Source organism: Tubulanus polymorphus, chromosome 6, assembly GCF_964204645.1.
Source record: "Tubulanus polymorphus chromosome 6, tnTubPoly1.2, whole genome shotgun sequence".
Lineage (NCBI taxonomy): Eukaryota > Metazoa > Nemertea > Palaeonemertea > Tubulaniformes > Tubulanidae > Tubulanus > Tubulanus polymorphus.
In genome coordinates this window covers 11575070-11588821 of record NC_134030.1, presented here as the reverse complement: position 1 = coordinate 11588821, position 13752 = coordinate 11575070, and the positions used below count along the sequence as shown (strand labels likewise).

At 37.6% G+C, this 13752-nt stretch overlaps 1 protein-coding gene across 3 annotated transcripts in view; it reads right to left on the bottom strand.

Annotated features, from left to right (window-relative positions):
• The window catches only part of LOC141906740 (3-hydroxyisobutyryl-CoA hydrolase, mitochondrial-like), a 63411-nt gene that overhangs the window by 42721 nt on the left and 6938 nt on the right, over positions 1–13752 (bottom strand). The gene's annotated exons all lie outside the window — the stretch shown is intronic.

Here is a 13752-nt window from a genome sequence, read left to right as displayed (position 1 = left end):
TTCTCAAAATAAATGGAATCAGTGGAATAATTCTTGGCTTATTATAGTTACGTAGTTGAGCGAAAATTCTTAATTCATTCTACGTGAATCAAAACAGTTGTTTTTCCGGAATCAACAATTTCGATGAAACTACAAATATGGGATACTAATTAGTACGTAAGTGACGCAGGACTGAACATTTTGCAAGTAGAAAATTATGGATTAAGCATTATTTACAGTAAGTGTTAAATTGATTCGAGTACAAACTAGAACAAATGAACGCGTAATAAATGTTTTACGTTGAGATAAACGACATGTTTCCATCGGAAGTACTGATCATATTTGCAGCGGCATTAATTCTCATTCTAGTTGTTGTTGCTATAGTTATACAGTGTTGCTATAAAAGGCGAGCGCATCAAAATGCACTCGAATATATCGAAGATTCGGATATTTCAGAAGCAACATCTGACAGTTATGTGACGATATCCGCCTCCGATGTTGTCCGGGCATCGGCATCCGACGTCGCTACAGCAGTCGAAGCCGACATCGACAGCAACGAAGAGGAATCGTTGTTATGAATTCGAAACTGTAACTGACTATGTTTCGAACTCGGTGAGATGATTAAAACTTTTTAAAGATGCAGCTTCACAGCGTTCTCCTGAATTCCCATGGGAAATGGGCGATTAAGATATTTATGACTAACTGCGGATAAATTCCGAGTAACATTCCACGTGAGATACATTAATGTTCATAGTCACCAGAACCGGCAGGAGATTAAATGATTTAGCTCTTATAAAGATCAAAATCGTGTACTTTTTTAGATATATTAGTCAGGTGACGAGCCCCAATTGCCCATCATTCAACATTGACATGTTTTCAGGTTGAATGAATGCATGCTATGCTCCTCTCGATTTAGATCAATGCTGACAACGTTGCAAGCTGACATCGAGATAACAATCAAGTAACGGTGTTACTGCTTATACACGCTTCTTAGTAAGCAAACCCCAAAAATCATTCTGTTTCTTAGCCGCATTTTTTGTTATAAGTTTGATTATGGATTTGATGGACTTGAAATAACTGGGGCAGTCAAAAAGATTCCTTTTTTTCAAATATTTCTTTTCTTAAAACGTTGAATTCATTACTGATTGAATTAGTGATTAGTGGGAGGGTAATCTTAAACAAAAATATAAATAATTGCCATATGTGGAGGACATTTGGATAATGATACCCGAATATTGTCTATTTTTTGCTTAAAATACTATGAATGTTCTATTTCATTTCCATGTCTATGTTTAAAAACAAGGAGAAAAAAAATACAAAATTATTTTTATACGTAGAAATCGGAAAAGTTCATTAGTGAATCCGTAATCTTAAGCCCCCCGAACACTAGCAGCAATGCCCCGCATGAACGACACCGGTGTCAAAATCACCAAGTGTGCGCATGAATTTCTTAGGCGTTTTTGCCACTTGCGGCTCTGACGCCGCTTTCTAACATGTTTGATATTTTTGATGCGCCGTGGTAAGTACGCCTGAGTGTGTGCCTAATTCTGCGACAATGCCACAGGATTTAGCCAAATTTTGTTTCAATGCGCATGCGTCGAGATCATATTATCAATTAATTGGCCACGTGACCTACATTAGTGCAAGATGCAGCTCATGGAGCCACGTCATTGTTGCTAGTGTGCGGGAAGGTTTTCGGTGTCAAAGTCGCTGATAAATTATTCATCATATTTATTGCAGCAACTTTGATGCAGGTGTGTGGCCCGCCTTCAACTTTTGCAAAAACGGTCTTGTATCAAAATTAATCTATGATTAGAAACTATCTGATCGTTCAGAAACTATCAAGGTTTTAACCATTTACATACATCAAGGTTTCCAAATACTAGCAGTGCTACCAACAGAATGAATGCCATATCAATTTTGTTGGTTTATTGATCAAGTTTTTATTGATCTAAAAGCCCCACTACAGTCACTTTCTATTTTTTCTCCATTGATGCATTCAACAGCGGCCATCAAACAGAGAAATAATACTAAGATATAATTGCAATTCAAAGATTTCAACCCATTTCAATGGAAACATATTTATTTCAATAAATTGGTTCCTTCATATTGATTCTTGGAGAAAAAAATGAGGAACACTGCTTTGTTCTTGTACAAGTCAATCTATTCATTCAATTCTCAGGCATGCAACAAACCACCAATAATGAAAAATAATGTGAGATTCATGTTTTAATGAAACCAATAATGTGAGATTTCCCATGACATAAACCGTTTAGTGATAATCAAGACCGGATACATTGCACTTTGAAGAGGAGTTCAAATCCTACATCTTCACGGACATAGATCATGTATGATGTTAATTACTATTTTACCAATCAAGGTAGTTAACATCTTAAACTTCAATTAAGCATATCATTATATATGATTTTGAGTTCAATGAATGTCAATATAATAAAAGACGCACAAATAATTCTATTTTCAGAAATTTGTATCTTACTGCCATAATTCTCAATCTGGGGCACAGAAATAAAACTAGCCATTCAACCAAAAGACTTAGATAGATTTCTAAAAAGCTGTATGACTGCCCAGCATTTTTTCAAAATATTTTCTATACATAGGCAAATAGAAAGAAAAATTTAAGTAGGCCTAATAGGAAAAAATGAATAAACTCAATTTTTAAGGAATAGTTTTGTTTGTGTTAGCTTATTGCTGATTGCAGAACTAGTAACCTTGCAATGCTTTTTAGCGTTTTTCAATTTCGATTTTTATTAGCCCAGGCATTTCAGATAAATGAGGAAATGCAACACCAGCTATCCCTGACAGAACGCAACCTCAAGCAACAGGCTATGGGGGTACACACGGCAGTATGAATTGCTATCCCACGTGAAAGGGCATAAACAGTGACCAGAGTCATCAGAGTCACAGACAACAGTCCACTTCAGCCTGGTGTCAGACGAAGAATTCTCAAATGATCTAAATGATCTATAGTTACTAAGAATCTCTTGCCTTCAATAATATTTATCAATGGACAGCCAGCTTGGGACTTTCACTACTAGCACATTTACAAAAGCATACATACATGTAGACCTAACATATAGGCCTAGCATAATTAATAGAACATATTCAATCAATTCCTAAAGTATTAAATATCCAATCGATTTTTGATCTACTATCTAAATTAATTTTCAACAACCTATAGGTGACAATAGTTCTCAGGCTCAGAATCGAACTCTGAAACTCAAACTCTGCGTTAGTTCCCATTGCATTTTGGATGTGTTGTATCTAGAGGCAATAGCTAATTTTTTCCAAGAAAATTTTTTGAATTTCGACCCTATAACTCAAGTTATGACGTCATCTTCAAGGTCATTTTGCTGAAAAACCGCCTTTAGTGTCTAGTTCTGCCGCCAGGCAGTGCACTGGGCGCATTCTTGGCAATGCATAACTAGAACCCCATGCTAACATTGTAAAAACCCTAGTTTGATCAAGATCATGCACTATAAACAAGCCAAGTAGCTGAAAGGCAGGCAGGCAGGCAGGCACGCAGGCACGCAGGCAGGCACCACGCACGTGTACACAGTACAAGAATAAGGGTCTCACGGAAGCCTGAGCGCCAAAACCTTCTTCATTTCTCCCATCAATGCTATTCATGATAATCCATGCAAAATACTTATTGAAAAAACTGAATTCAGTTGCAGTCGCGTGAACCCTCAGACGAGCGACGAGTTGCTGCAATTTTCAAGCGATTTCTCAGTTACACTAAAATCGCACCAAATAATCACTGGGCTTTGTGCATTCTGCTATGTAGCTATCATAAAGCGTGTTCACACTAGATTCTGCGCTTACAAAGTACCGTACTTCACTGGTGCCGAATTCACCAAAATACTGCGCTTACACAGCCAGTTACGTTCACACTACGAGTCGGCAATTCGGCACTTAGTAAGCCCAGTAAAGTAGTCACCCTGTGCACTGATAGAGGGGAGTGTAATTAGTGTTAAGTGTTTTGTACTAAGCGGATGTAAATACGCGGCTAGCTAAGCGCCGAATCTGCGTTCACACTACAGAAAATACGCTGCCAGCTCAGTACCGTACTGAGATCGGGTTTTCGGCGCGGAATCGCATTCGCGTACTTAATAAGCCGCGTATTTCAGTACGGCGATCGAGTCGGCCGACGAAATCATCTTCGCTGTGAGTGGCCACACGAGCGAATTTTTCGGGCGATTTATAAATTCGCCGCGATCGGGCGAAAAAATATGCTCGTGTGCCCCTACCTTAAGAACATACTAAAATTGAATTGAGTAGAGCAGTAACAAGGTTCACAAAAAAGCCAACGGCTGCGGTTAAACCATACGGGTTAGCAGGTCTTTATGGCATTGACAAGAGAAATCTAAGCCAAAACTCCATTGGTATCGTCATACTTGCTAGTTCGGATACTGAATTGAATAGCCTACTCGGTTATAATCGTAACACCGAAGAAATTATAAGCGAACATACGATACCTAGGCGAATGAAATGCTCGCCATTTTGTTTTGGGTTCCACACTTGGCTTTCCCAATTACATCACAGTGTTTTCAGTAAAAAATTAACAAGCCAGGGCCCTTCCAAAAACAGGAGGGTCCCATAATATGTCACAGTCACTGAAATGAAAGCTGGTTTGAAAAAAACAGGTGGGTCCTTAAAAAACGACAGACTGGTCTGGGACCCGGGACCTGGCTCTTATTGAAAACACTGCATCAGAAGTGCCAAAATTCCCTGAATTTCCTGTATATCCCACAAACAGACAATCACAATCATTGTAGCTCAGGTAACAAGGTCAACTCAGATAAATAGAAGCGAGAAAATTTAGGGGTCGATATGAGTAGCACAAAAAACGGCAATTCTTCCAGGATTGAACTTTTATATATTTCAATTCCAAGTATGCAAATTGTCATATGTAAAAAATGTACCATAGTGCTAAAAAGCAGGGTTTTTCAAGAATAAGTCCCCTAAAAATAACTCGATCACTATGGAATTTTTCTGGGCTCAAGAACTCATTAAGCCAAACCAGGACACCAAAAATCAACACGTTTGGTACAAAGCCAATGTTTGTGCCTTTTCTATGAAAACTGCTTCATCAGACCGTTTGCATAGGCAAATCTACGGTGCGCCAAAAATTAAGACTATTTTACAGCATTTCAGTGCTCGAGGAATACGGTGATAAGTATGGCATATAGTTCTGCTTGTGATAATACTGACCCCCTATAAAAAATCCTAGTGCTGGCCCTGGAGACGTTTCATTAATTTCTATTTCAAGCCCATTCTTGGATGGGTTTTTGCTTGTGAACAATAAAACTGGTATTCTTTTAAGAAAAAACTTTTGAATCAGTTCTCTCATACAAAGGGAAGACATTGACGACAAACCAATTCTATTCAAACTTTACATAATACCACGGGTGACACCTTAATAGATTATGGCAAAATCAAAACCAAGGCCCACTCAACCACTTTCATTAATAGTCTATATTGATATATATAAGAGAAAATTTCATTTGATTTTAACCGAAATGTAGATGAAATTAAACGCAGACTACCAAATCACTTATAAGCAAACCTGGTGGATCTCTTTTCGCCCCAAATGGAATCTTAGATAACTAGGAGTCCAGGGACACCATGCCCACTTGGTAAGTGGTTTTAAATGCTCAACAATCTAACAATTTCAATATATAACGCCCCTGGTGACCATATACAAAAACAATTACCTTGAAACCCACCACAATCATAGAACATGTCAACAGCTACGATTTTGTAATTGATTGTGATGACAAATATCTCGTTACCAATTCAATATGGAAATACTTAGGTACTCTACTATTCGACGCCCCCTGGCGACCATATGCAAAACCCAATGACCTCGAAACTCACCACAATCATAGTACATGTCATGAACTACAACTTTGCAATTAATCACGGTAACAAAATATGCCTAGGTACCAATCTAATAAGGAAATACTAAGTTATTCTACTATTCAACGCCCCCTGGTGACACTATATAGAATAACCAATGTCCTCAAAAACTCACCACAATCATAGACGATGTCATGAACTACAACTTTGCAATTGATCATGGTAAGAAAATATGCCTAGGTACAAATCTAATAAAAATAATAACTCACTAAAATCATAGGATGATGTCATAAGCTACAACTTTACAATTGATTGTGGTAACAAAATATGCATAGGTACAAATGTAATATAGAAATACTAAGATATTGTATCATTCAACGCCCCCTGGTGGCCATATACAAAAACCAATGACATTGAAACTCACGAAAATCATAGAACACGTTATGGGCTACAACTTTCCAATTGATTATAGTAACACAATATGCTTAGGTATCAATTTAATCATCCTCGCTTGCCAGGGGTCCGGCATCACTCCCGAACTCGCTTCCACCAGCCCCCTGGCCTCGCAAAGTGTGATTTCATTACTGGCGCTGTTGCGCATGACGTCATATATCCATTTGCAAAATACTTCCTTGTTCAGTAAAACGTTCGTTGATTGGTCCATTTAACGGTCCATTCAGAGACAGGGCCAGTTTTTTGGGCTGAAGATGTGTCTAGGATAGATACAAGTATAAACCAAATATCAAGACATTACATTGAAGCGTCTTCAAAACTTCCCAAAATAACTGGATTCCGTCTACAGAAAGAAGATGGACGGAAAGTGAACGCAATAGCCTGCTGGGACTTAAGTCCTGAGTGGGCTAAAAACTCGAATCAGATGGTTTGACTCAATTCTATGCGCCTTTTTCAAAATCAGATTTTTATAATGGCTCAAAGAATTGAGTCAAAACGTCAGGTTCCCTCACATCATCCCCCGGCAGGGATTTGAACCTGATGGCATTGAGATAGCCACAGTACCAAACCCTGCCACACTAGACTGAGTGCGCAGCTATGCGCACAGCTTAGATGATGTCATTATTAGCCAATCAGAAATCCCGTTTTATTTTAGCCCCGGTTTTCCCATTTATAGTTCTTCCGTGAAATTTGCCTTCGCGATTATACAATGAGCATAGCAATGCCATCAGGTTCGAATTCCTGCCGAGGGAGGATGGTTCTCTCATAGTTTTTTTTTAATTCTATTGTTGGATTTTCACTTTATCCAGGGAAAGGCTCCCCATTTCAAAACTAGAGATCCAGGGGCACTCCAAAACTAGTTAAATGAATGTAGAATGTTTTTTTTACAATAACTTATGCAACTGACTTGGATATTTACAAGTTTAGTTTCAAATATAGAACTGAACTCAGTTGATCTTTGAAGGCCAGGGTTGGATGAAATGACTGATGGGTAAAAAAGCAAAGGAAATGAAAACATTTTGACGATGCTGATGGGATTGTCAAATGAAAAGCATTTTGTAATTGTTTCATGTGACAAATCGTAATTTAACATGGAGGAAGGCCAGGCGTCATATAAAATCAAGTTACTTATACCAATTTCAACATCAGGACAATCAGGACTTTCACAGGAGCTGAACTGTCATCATCGATTATTTAGTGTACCACGACGGGAACATTCAATCAAGCTGAGAAAAATTGATCATATTGTCCTGTTGCAAATGTAGGTACCGATGAGCCGATATGTACTGCTTAATCAAGCTTATTCCGGCACAAGTTTTGTGTGCCTGTGCCAATGAATGGAAGATTATACGTACATCGACCAAAAAACCTGTTAGTTAGCACGTTCCAGACCAATATTTTGTTTTAACCCTCTACCCGTTGAAAAATTTATCAAAAACGATATTCATTCTTGAATTAATCATTACCAAGATATCACACAGTATTTACTCAGGTAATCAAGATGGAAAATATTGCAGGACAGTACAGCTTTTTAAAACATTTGCAATTCCATTTCCATTCCAAGTATGTATGTTTCAGAAAAATGGCATAAATGAGATAACAGACTATAGCACTTATACAAGGTTCCAGTCAGATGTTACCAACATAAACAATGATAAAATGATTTGAAGTTTAATTTATCATAAATGCTGGGAGATATCAAGACGAGATATATAGATCTCACCGAGAAAACGAGAGCTATTGGAAAAGAGAGCAAGAGAGATAAAGGAATGCAAATTTATACTCGTCGAACTAGACAATGGCCAGACGTCAGTAGAATAATGTTCAAATGACCAGTGCCAAGGGAAGTGTGAGGTCGGAATTTAAAAGATAAAGATAATATTGATTTTCAGTATGATACAACACAGATATATAATGCATAATATATCTTAAATGAGATACTAATGATGATGTGGTTAATTAATCAATTCCATACTCTGTATCAGCACATTAAGTCGTTTTATACTAATTTCACAAACATGTAATGCGAGAACGCTGAAAATTAGTTTGTTCTAGAGAAACCGTACACAGTCGTCTAAGTCTGACATCAGTACTGACATCGCAGACCTAACAAGGCAATCTATCAATTACTCAGTTGTGTGGACATTGGTTTAGGTGAGATAATACCACATGGTCATCTAATGGCATGGATTCCTAACTACCCTGACATCAAACTACCATTACAACCAATTGACAAATCTGAGACGATAGGTGCGTCAACTCAATTGAACTACACAAACGCTTTGATATCAAGATAATGGTCGAATAAACTTTTTTCAACGATACTAAATTAAAAAACACAATGTATCATAATCAATTTAGTTGAAGTTCATGATAATTCAAGTTTTTTTTGTTTACTTTGAATCTCTCCTCTCTCTCATTTTTCATTGATGATGAATGCCAGCTTGCATAGATAAAAAACATTACATTTTCTTAGGCTATTTCTAAATTTCAATAAGCCTATAGGCCTGGGACTTCTTCAAATTTTACCACAAAATTTCCATTTCAAATACTAGCTTTTTTAAATCTAATTGTCTTAAAATTATGCACTACTGTTCTTGGATTGTAAGTTGAGAACTTGTTCAATGAGTTTAGGCATGAAAGAAATGATTTCTAACTGAAATTTAAAATACATGTTCTTGATCAGAAAAGTCCATATCACAATCTACATAGTCTATATATTTGTAAAACAGTCAGAATCTTCCTTTGCTCTAATTGATAAAAACGCTTTCACATTCATAACATATCTTAGCTGCTATTGGTAGTTAGCAACTGTTTTGCTACTTTAAATTGCTGCAGCTATTCTTGCTACAATTGTAGTACATTTTATGAGCAGGCAGGAACATTGGGTAAGGATTAGCAAAACTGTAATCCAAAAACCTGTTCTATGTGATGAAGATGATTTCCTTGCACATCACTTTTCCACTGTAATATATAGACAAGCCATAGGTGACAGCGGTTCTCACGCTCAGGCTCAAGCACAAACTCCGAAATTACGACGCGTTAGTTCCCATTGCATTCCGGATATGTTGTACCTAGGGCGAATAGCTAAATTTTGTCAAGACAAATTTCAGAATTTCGACCCAGTTCCAGAGTTATGAGGTCATCTTCAAGGTCATGTCACTGTAAAACTGAGTTTTTAGTGCTTAGTTACGCCACTAGGTGGTGCACTGAGTTCATTCTCTGCACTGCACAACTAGACCCCATACTACTATTGAAACCAAGTTCATCAAGATTGAACCACTATAAACAAATCTAAGTGGCAGAAAGACAGACAGACACATAGGCTATATACACAGAGCAGACAGACCAAGAATAACGGTCATATCGTTGCTTTGTTGGTGAACTGGCGAATATGAAGCCCAAGAACCAAAAGCATTAGGGAACAGGCCATTTACTTTTTTTCCAGGAATTCAAACCAAACATGGCTACCAGATGGTCTCTTGAATCTGATGGACCCTGATGGACTTAAAATCGCACATTATTTGATGTGTGTAGAGCACTTACAAGAAATTCAAGATGTCTGCTGTGGTGGCAATATGGGAAAAACGAGAAAGCTGATTTTTGATCGGTTTCATCCATGGACTTAGGCCTACCCGATTACACTAACAAGGTTTTAGAGCATGAGCCCAAAGGGGCACTATGGCCAGCCTGGCAGGAACAAATACCTCAGATAAATCTTTTCCCTTAGTCTTATTGATTTGAATGCGGAAGAGATTTGAAGTTTCTGAAATTTGCCCAATAAAACAAAAATGAATTGGATTTGCTGCTTTACCTTCTTCAATAAAGTAAAATTGAATTGGATTTGATATTTTTTTGCAGAATAGAATGTGATTGAACTTGAATTTGCAGTTTGAGCACATGGCTAATTAGCATATCTAGGTCATTCATCTGATTTGAGAAAAAGCTATTTTTCCCGGACTTTGCACAATTGTCAATGATATTTTCTGTAGTGCAAATAAAAATATTCCTCCCAAAAACCAAATCAACTAAAGATTTCACAGAAATTGATATTGAAATACAATTTTAGATCTTAAAATAAAACCCGGAAGTAAAACGGTAGACGATAACGCGGGTTCACGTGAAAACCTGCTGATCTCTGCGGCTAAGCCAATCATAGAAGAGTCTTTGCTTTCTCATTGGCTTTTTAAAACAGATATTTTTGCGATCAGATTATCGCGAAAAAGCTCATATAGATTTTAACGAGGCCCTCTTTCAAAATTCAGCTTCATAGGGGTTGGAGAATGGATAATGCTCTAATGAAAGATTTGTATGAATATATGCTCAGTTGCACGGTCAAAGAGCCTTTACTCTGGAAACCATGTCATTTAAATTCGCTCCATTTGTATAGTAATAGGCTCAGCCTACGGCTGGCCTAAAAATTGCACATTATTTGATGAGTGTAGAGCACTCACAAGAAATTCCAGATGTCTGCCGAACACTCACAATAGAAAAGTACAAGGCGGACAGCGCACACTAGTAAAATAAAATGACCGGACCTACCAGGGTGACATAAGCCGCGTTCACACTAGATTCGGCGCTTACGCTTAAGTGCCGAATCTGCGTTCACACTACAGAAAATACGCGGCCAGCTCAGTTCCGTACTGAGATCGGGTTCCGCGCTTAATATGCTACGAATTTCAGTACGGAACTGAATAAGCCGCGAATAGGCCTCGAATAATTTCCTTGTGTGAAGCTTAGTACCGTACTGAAATCCTAGTGTGAATGCAGCTATCATCATATCACTTAAGATATGTCCTAAAATAATTGGATAACAGGGGCCGCCATGGCAATTTGAGACCCGCTTTCGACAAACCTCCATGCACAAAAAGGGTTAATTACATTTGCACAAGGCATTGGTGGTGTAATAAATAGATAGTTTAAGGAATGTTTGAGCAACTGATTTTCTTTCTGTAGCGGGCATGATGTTTACAGCGAAAAATTCTGATCCTTAATCAACCAGACTCTTTAAGGCATGCTTATGTCGCCCCGCAATACAACTCAGCTGAGAGCAATTAGCAGATCTAGCAACTAACTGTCAACAGGATTAAACCACCTACAGAAACAACACATATAATTACACAAAAAATTGGAGTAACCAATATGTATACACAAAATAGATGTATACTAAAGGTCCAAGGATTTCATTTGCAATAATGCATATGTCATTCCAGGTACGTACGGAGTTGCAGGGCCATAGGAGCCATCGCAGCAGCCATGGCTCCAGCCGCCCCAATATTTTACCGACTTATATTTTTATGTAACATTACATTTTGGGCTTCCACCTCGGCAAAGTTGTATTGGCGCTGATCGAGATGAATTTAACAGAAAATGATTCAATGATCAGCGGATTGATTTTGCCATTCAATACCTATTGTTTTTGTTTATTTGAAAGATTTTGATGATTGCAGTTTATCATATATCTGGAAACATCAATCTATGATAGATTCTGTAATTTTCAGAACAATTAAGCAGATTTAGTCTGCTCCAAAATTTGAAGCCGATTTATTGCGTGTGTGAACACTAGATCTGGTCCAAGTGAGACCAGGCCAAATTTGGACTGGTCTTAACAACATCGTGTGAACACGCCTTATCAATCTCATTCAACATCTGTACATAGATTATACGTACAATAAAAAATCACACTCTCAAAACGTTTAACATGCAGATAAATATACGTACAGGACAATCAGCAATGGAGCCACATCAACCAATAATATCAGTAAAGGGAAAAAACTAGTTTCATCTTGGACAATTTGCTAACTTTTTTAGGTATTAGAAAAGTCATGCAATAGGGAATGTAAGTCATATCTGTTTGTAAAATAGTTCATGAAATAAAGCCGTAAATGATCTGAGAATACAGATTTTGTAACTCTATTTAATCTTCGCATCTGGTATTTTTGGCGGATTTTAGGTAGGTGGCCTCCCCATGAAAAATTGCTTCCTACAGACCTGAGTTGACAGAACTGCCACATATTCAAAGTCCAGTTGCTGCCGAGGATGATATTAGATTTTGTACTAAAGTTCTATCTTGTTACTGTATCCCTTGAACCTAAGAAGGGTTGTGATTAAAGTCTAGTATTTTTCCCGTACTAACTGGAAATGAGTTCTGCTTCGAGTTTACCATTTTGTGGCAAACCAAAGATTTGAGTACATGTACATCTTTTGAGTACATGGGCAAACCCACTCAGGTTGACTGGATATCAACCTGTTACTGATATCTCAGTTGTCAGCGTATCTTGCATAGTTCGAAATAAGATAGCCTTAAGAATATTATGCCTGGGAACCGATTTATATACTGACATGATTACAAGATAAGATTGCACAGGTAATCATGTCAAGTGAAAAGTAAATTTCCACTGGGAATTTTGTCAATACTATAGGCTTACAACATTGGAACTCTTCTGAACTAGGTGGAAAAGGGTTAGGGGCTATAATTTCACATAAAATTTGCAGGACTCATTATGTACTAAAGGTGAAAGGCTAGCGTTAAGGTCAATGCTGCTGTCACAAATTGCAGATCAGTTTTTTGCAATTAACACTACCTGAAGGAGAGAAGTGGTCAATTTTTGAAACCCCTAAAGGATGTTTATGTACTACACTCTGTAGGAAACCCCTTAAGCCATATTTCCCACATTATAACGGAAATTTGTATTCTCACAGGTAAAGTTAGAGAGGTGAAACAGAAATCGAATACAGAGAAACATACATCAGTCAATAATAACTCGACAGTCATCAAATCACCAATAATTATACACAACCAATATTCCTGTTTAACATCAAAGCTGTCGACAGGATCGTGGCTAATCTAATCACAGGAAGGAATGATGGAGAAATTACGTTGCTACTGACAATCACAGTGTGAACAAGGAAGGACCGCAGTATTTCATCTGACAATACTGGGCATATTCTAAGATAAAACATTTACAGTTTTAAAAATCCTGGTTTAATAAATGGTTTCTCAAAAATATTTCTTTGAAAAAGGCGATCATACATAGCGAAATAGGCACTTTGAGGTCAAACCTTTTCTACTAAGGAATTCACCTTTTGCTTCCGTTGAACAAATACTTAGGAATGGTTCAATTAGTACACACGCAGACAATACTGGGCATATTCTAAGATAAAACATTTAGTTTTAAATCCAGGTTTAATAAATGGTTTCTCAAAATTATTTCTTTGAAAAAGGCGACCATACATAGAGAAATAGGCACTTTGAGGTCAAACCTTTTCTACTGAGGAATTCACCTTTTGCTTCTATTGAACAAATACTTAGGAATGGTTCAATTAGTACATACGCAAAAAATTTCCTAATTTCTCAGCTGGTTTTTTTACCCCCCCCCCCCCCCTCCCTTGTACACAAACATACTTTTCTAACTGCCCCAACACCCAATACGTGCGCAA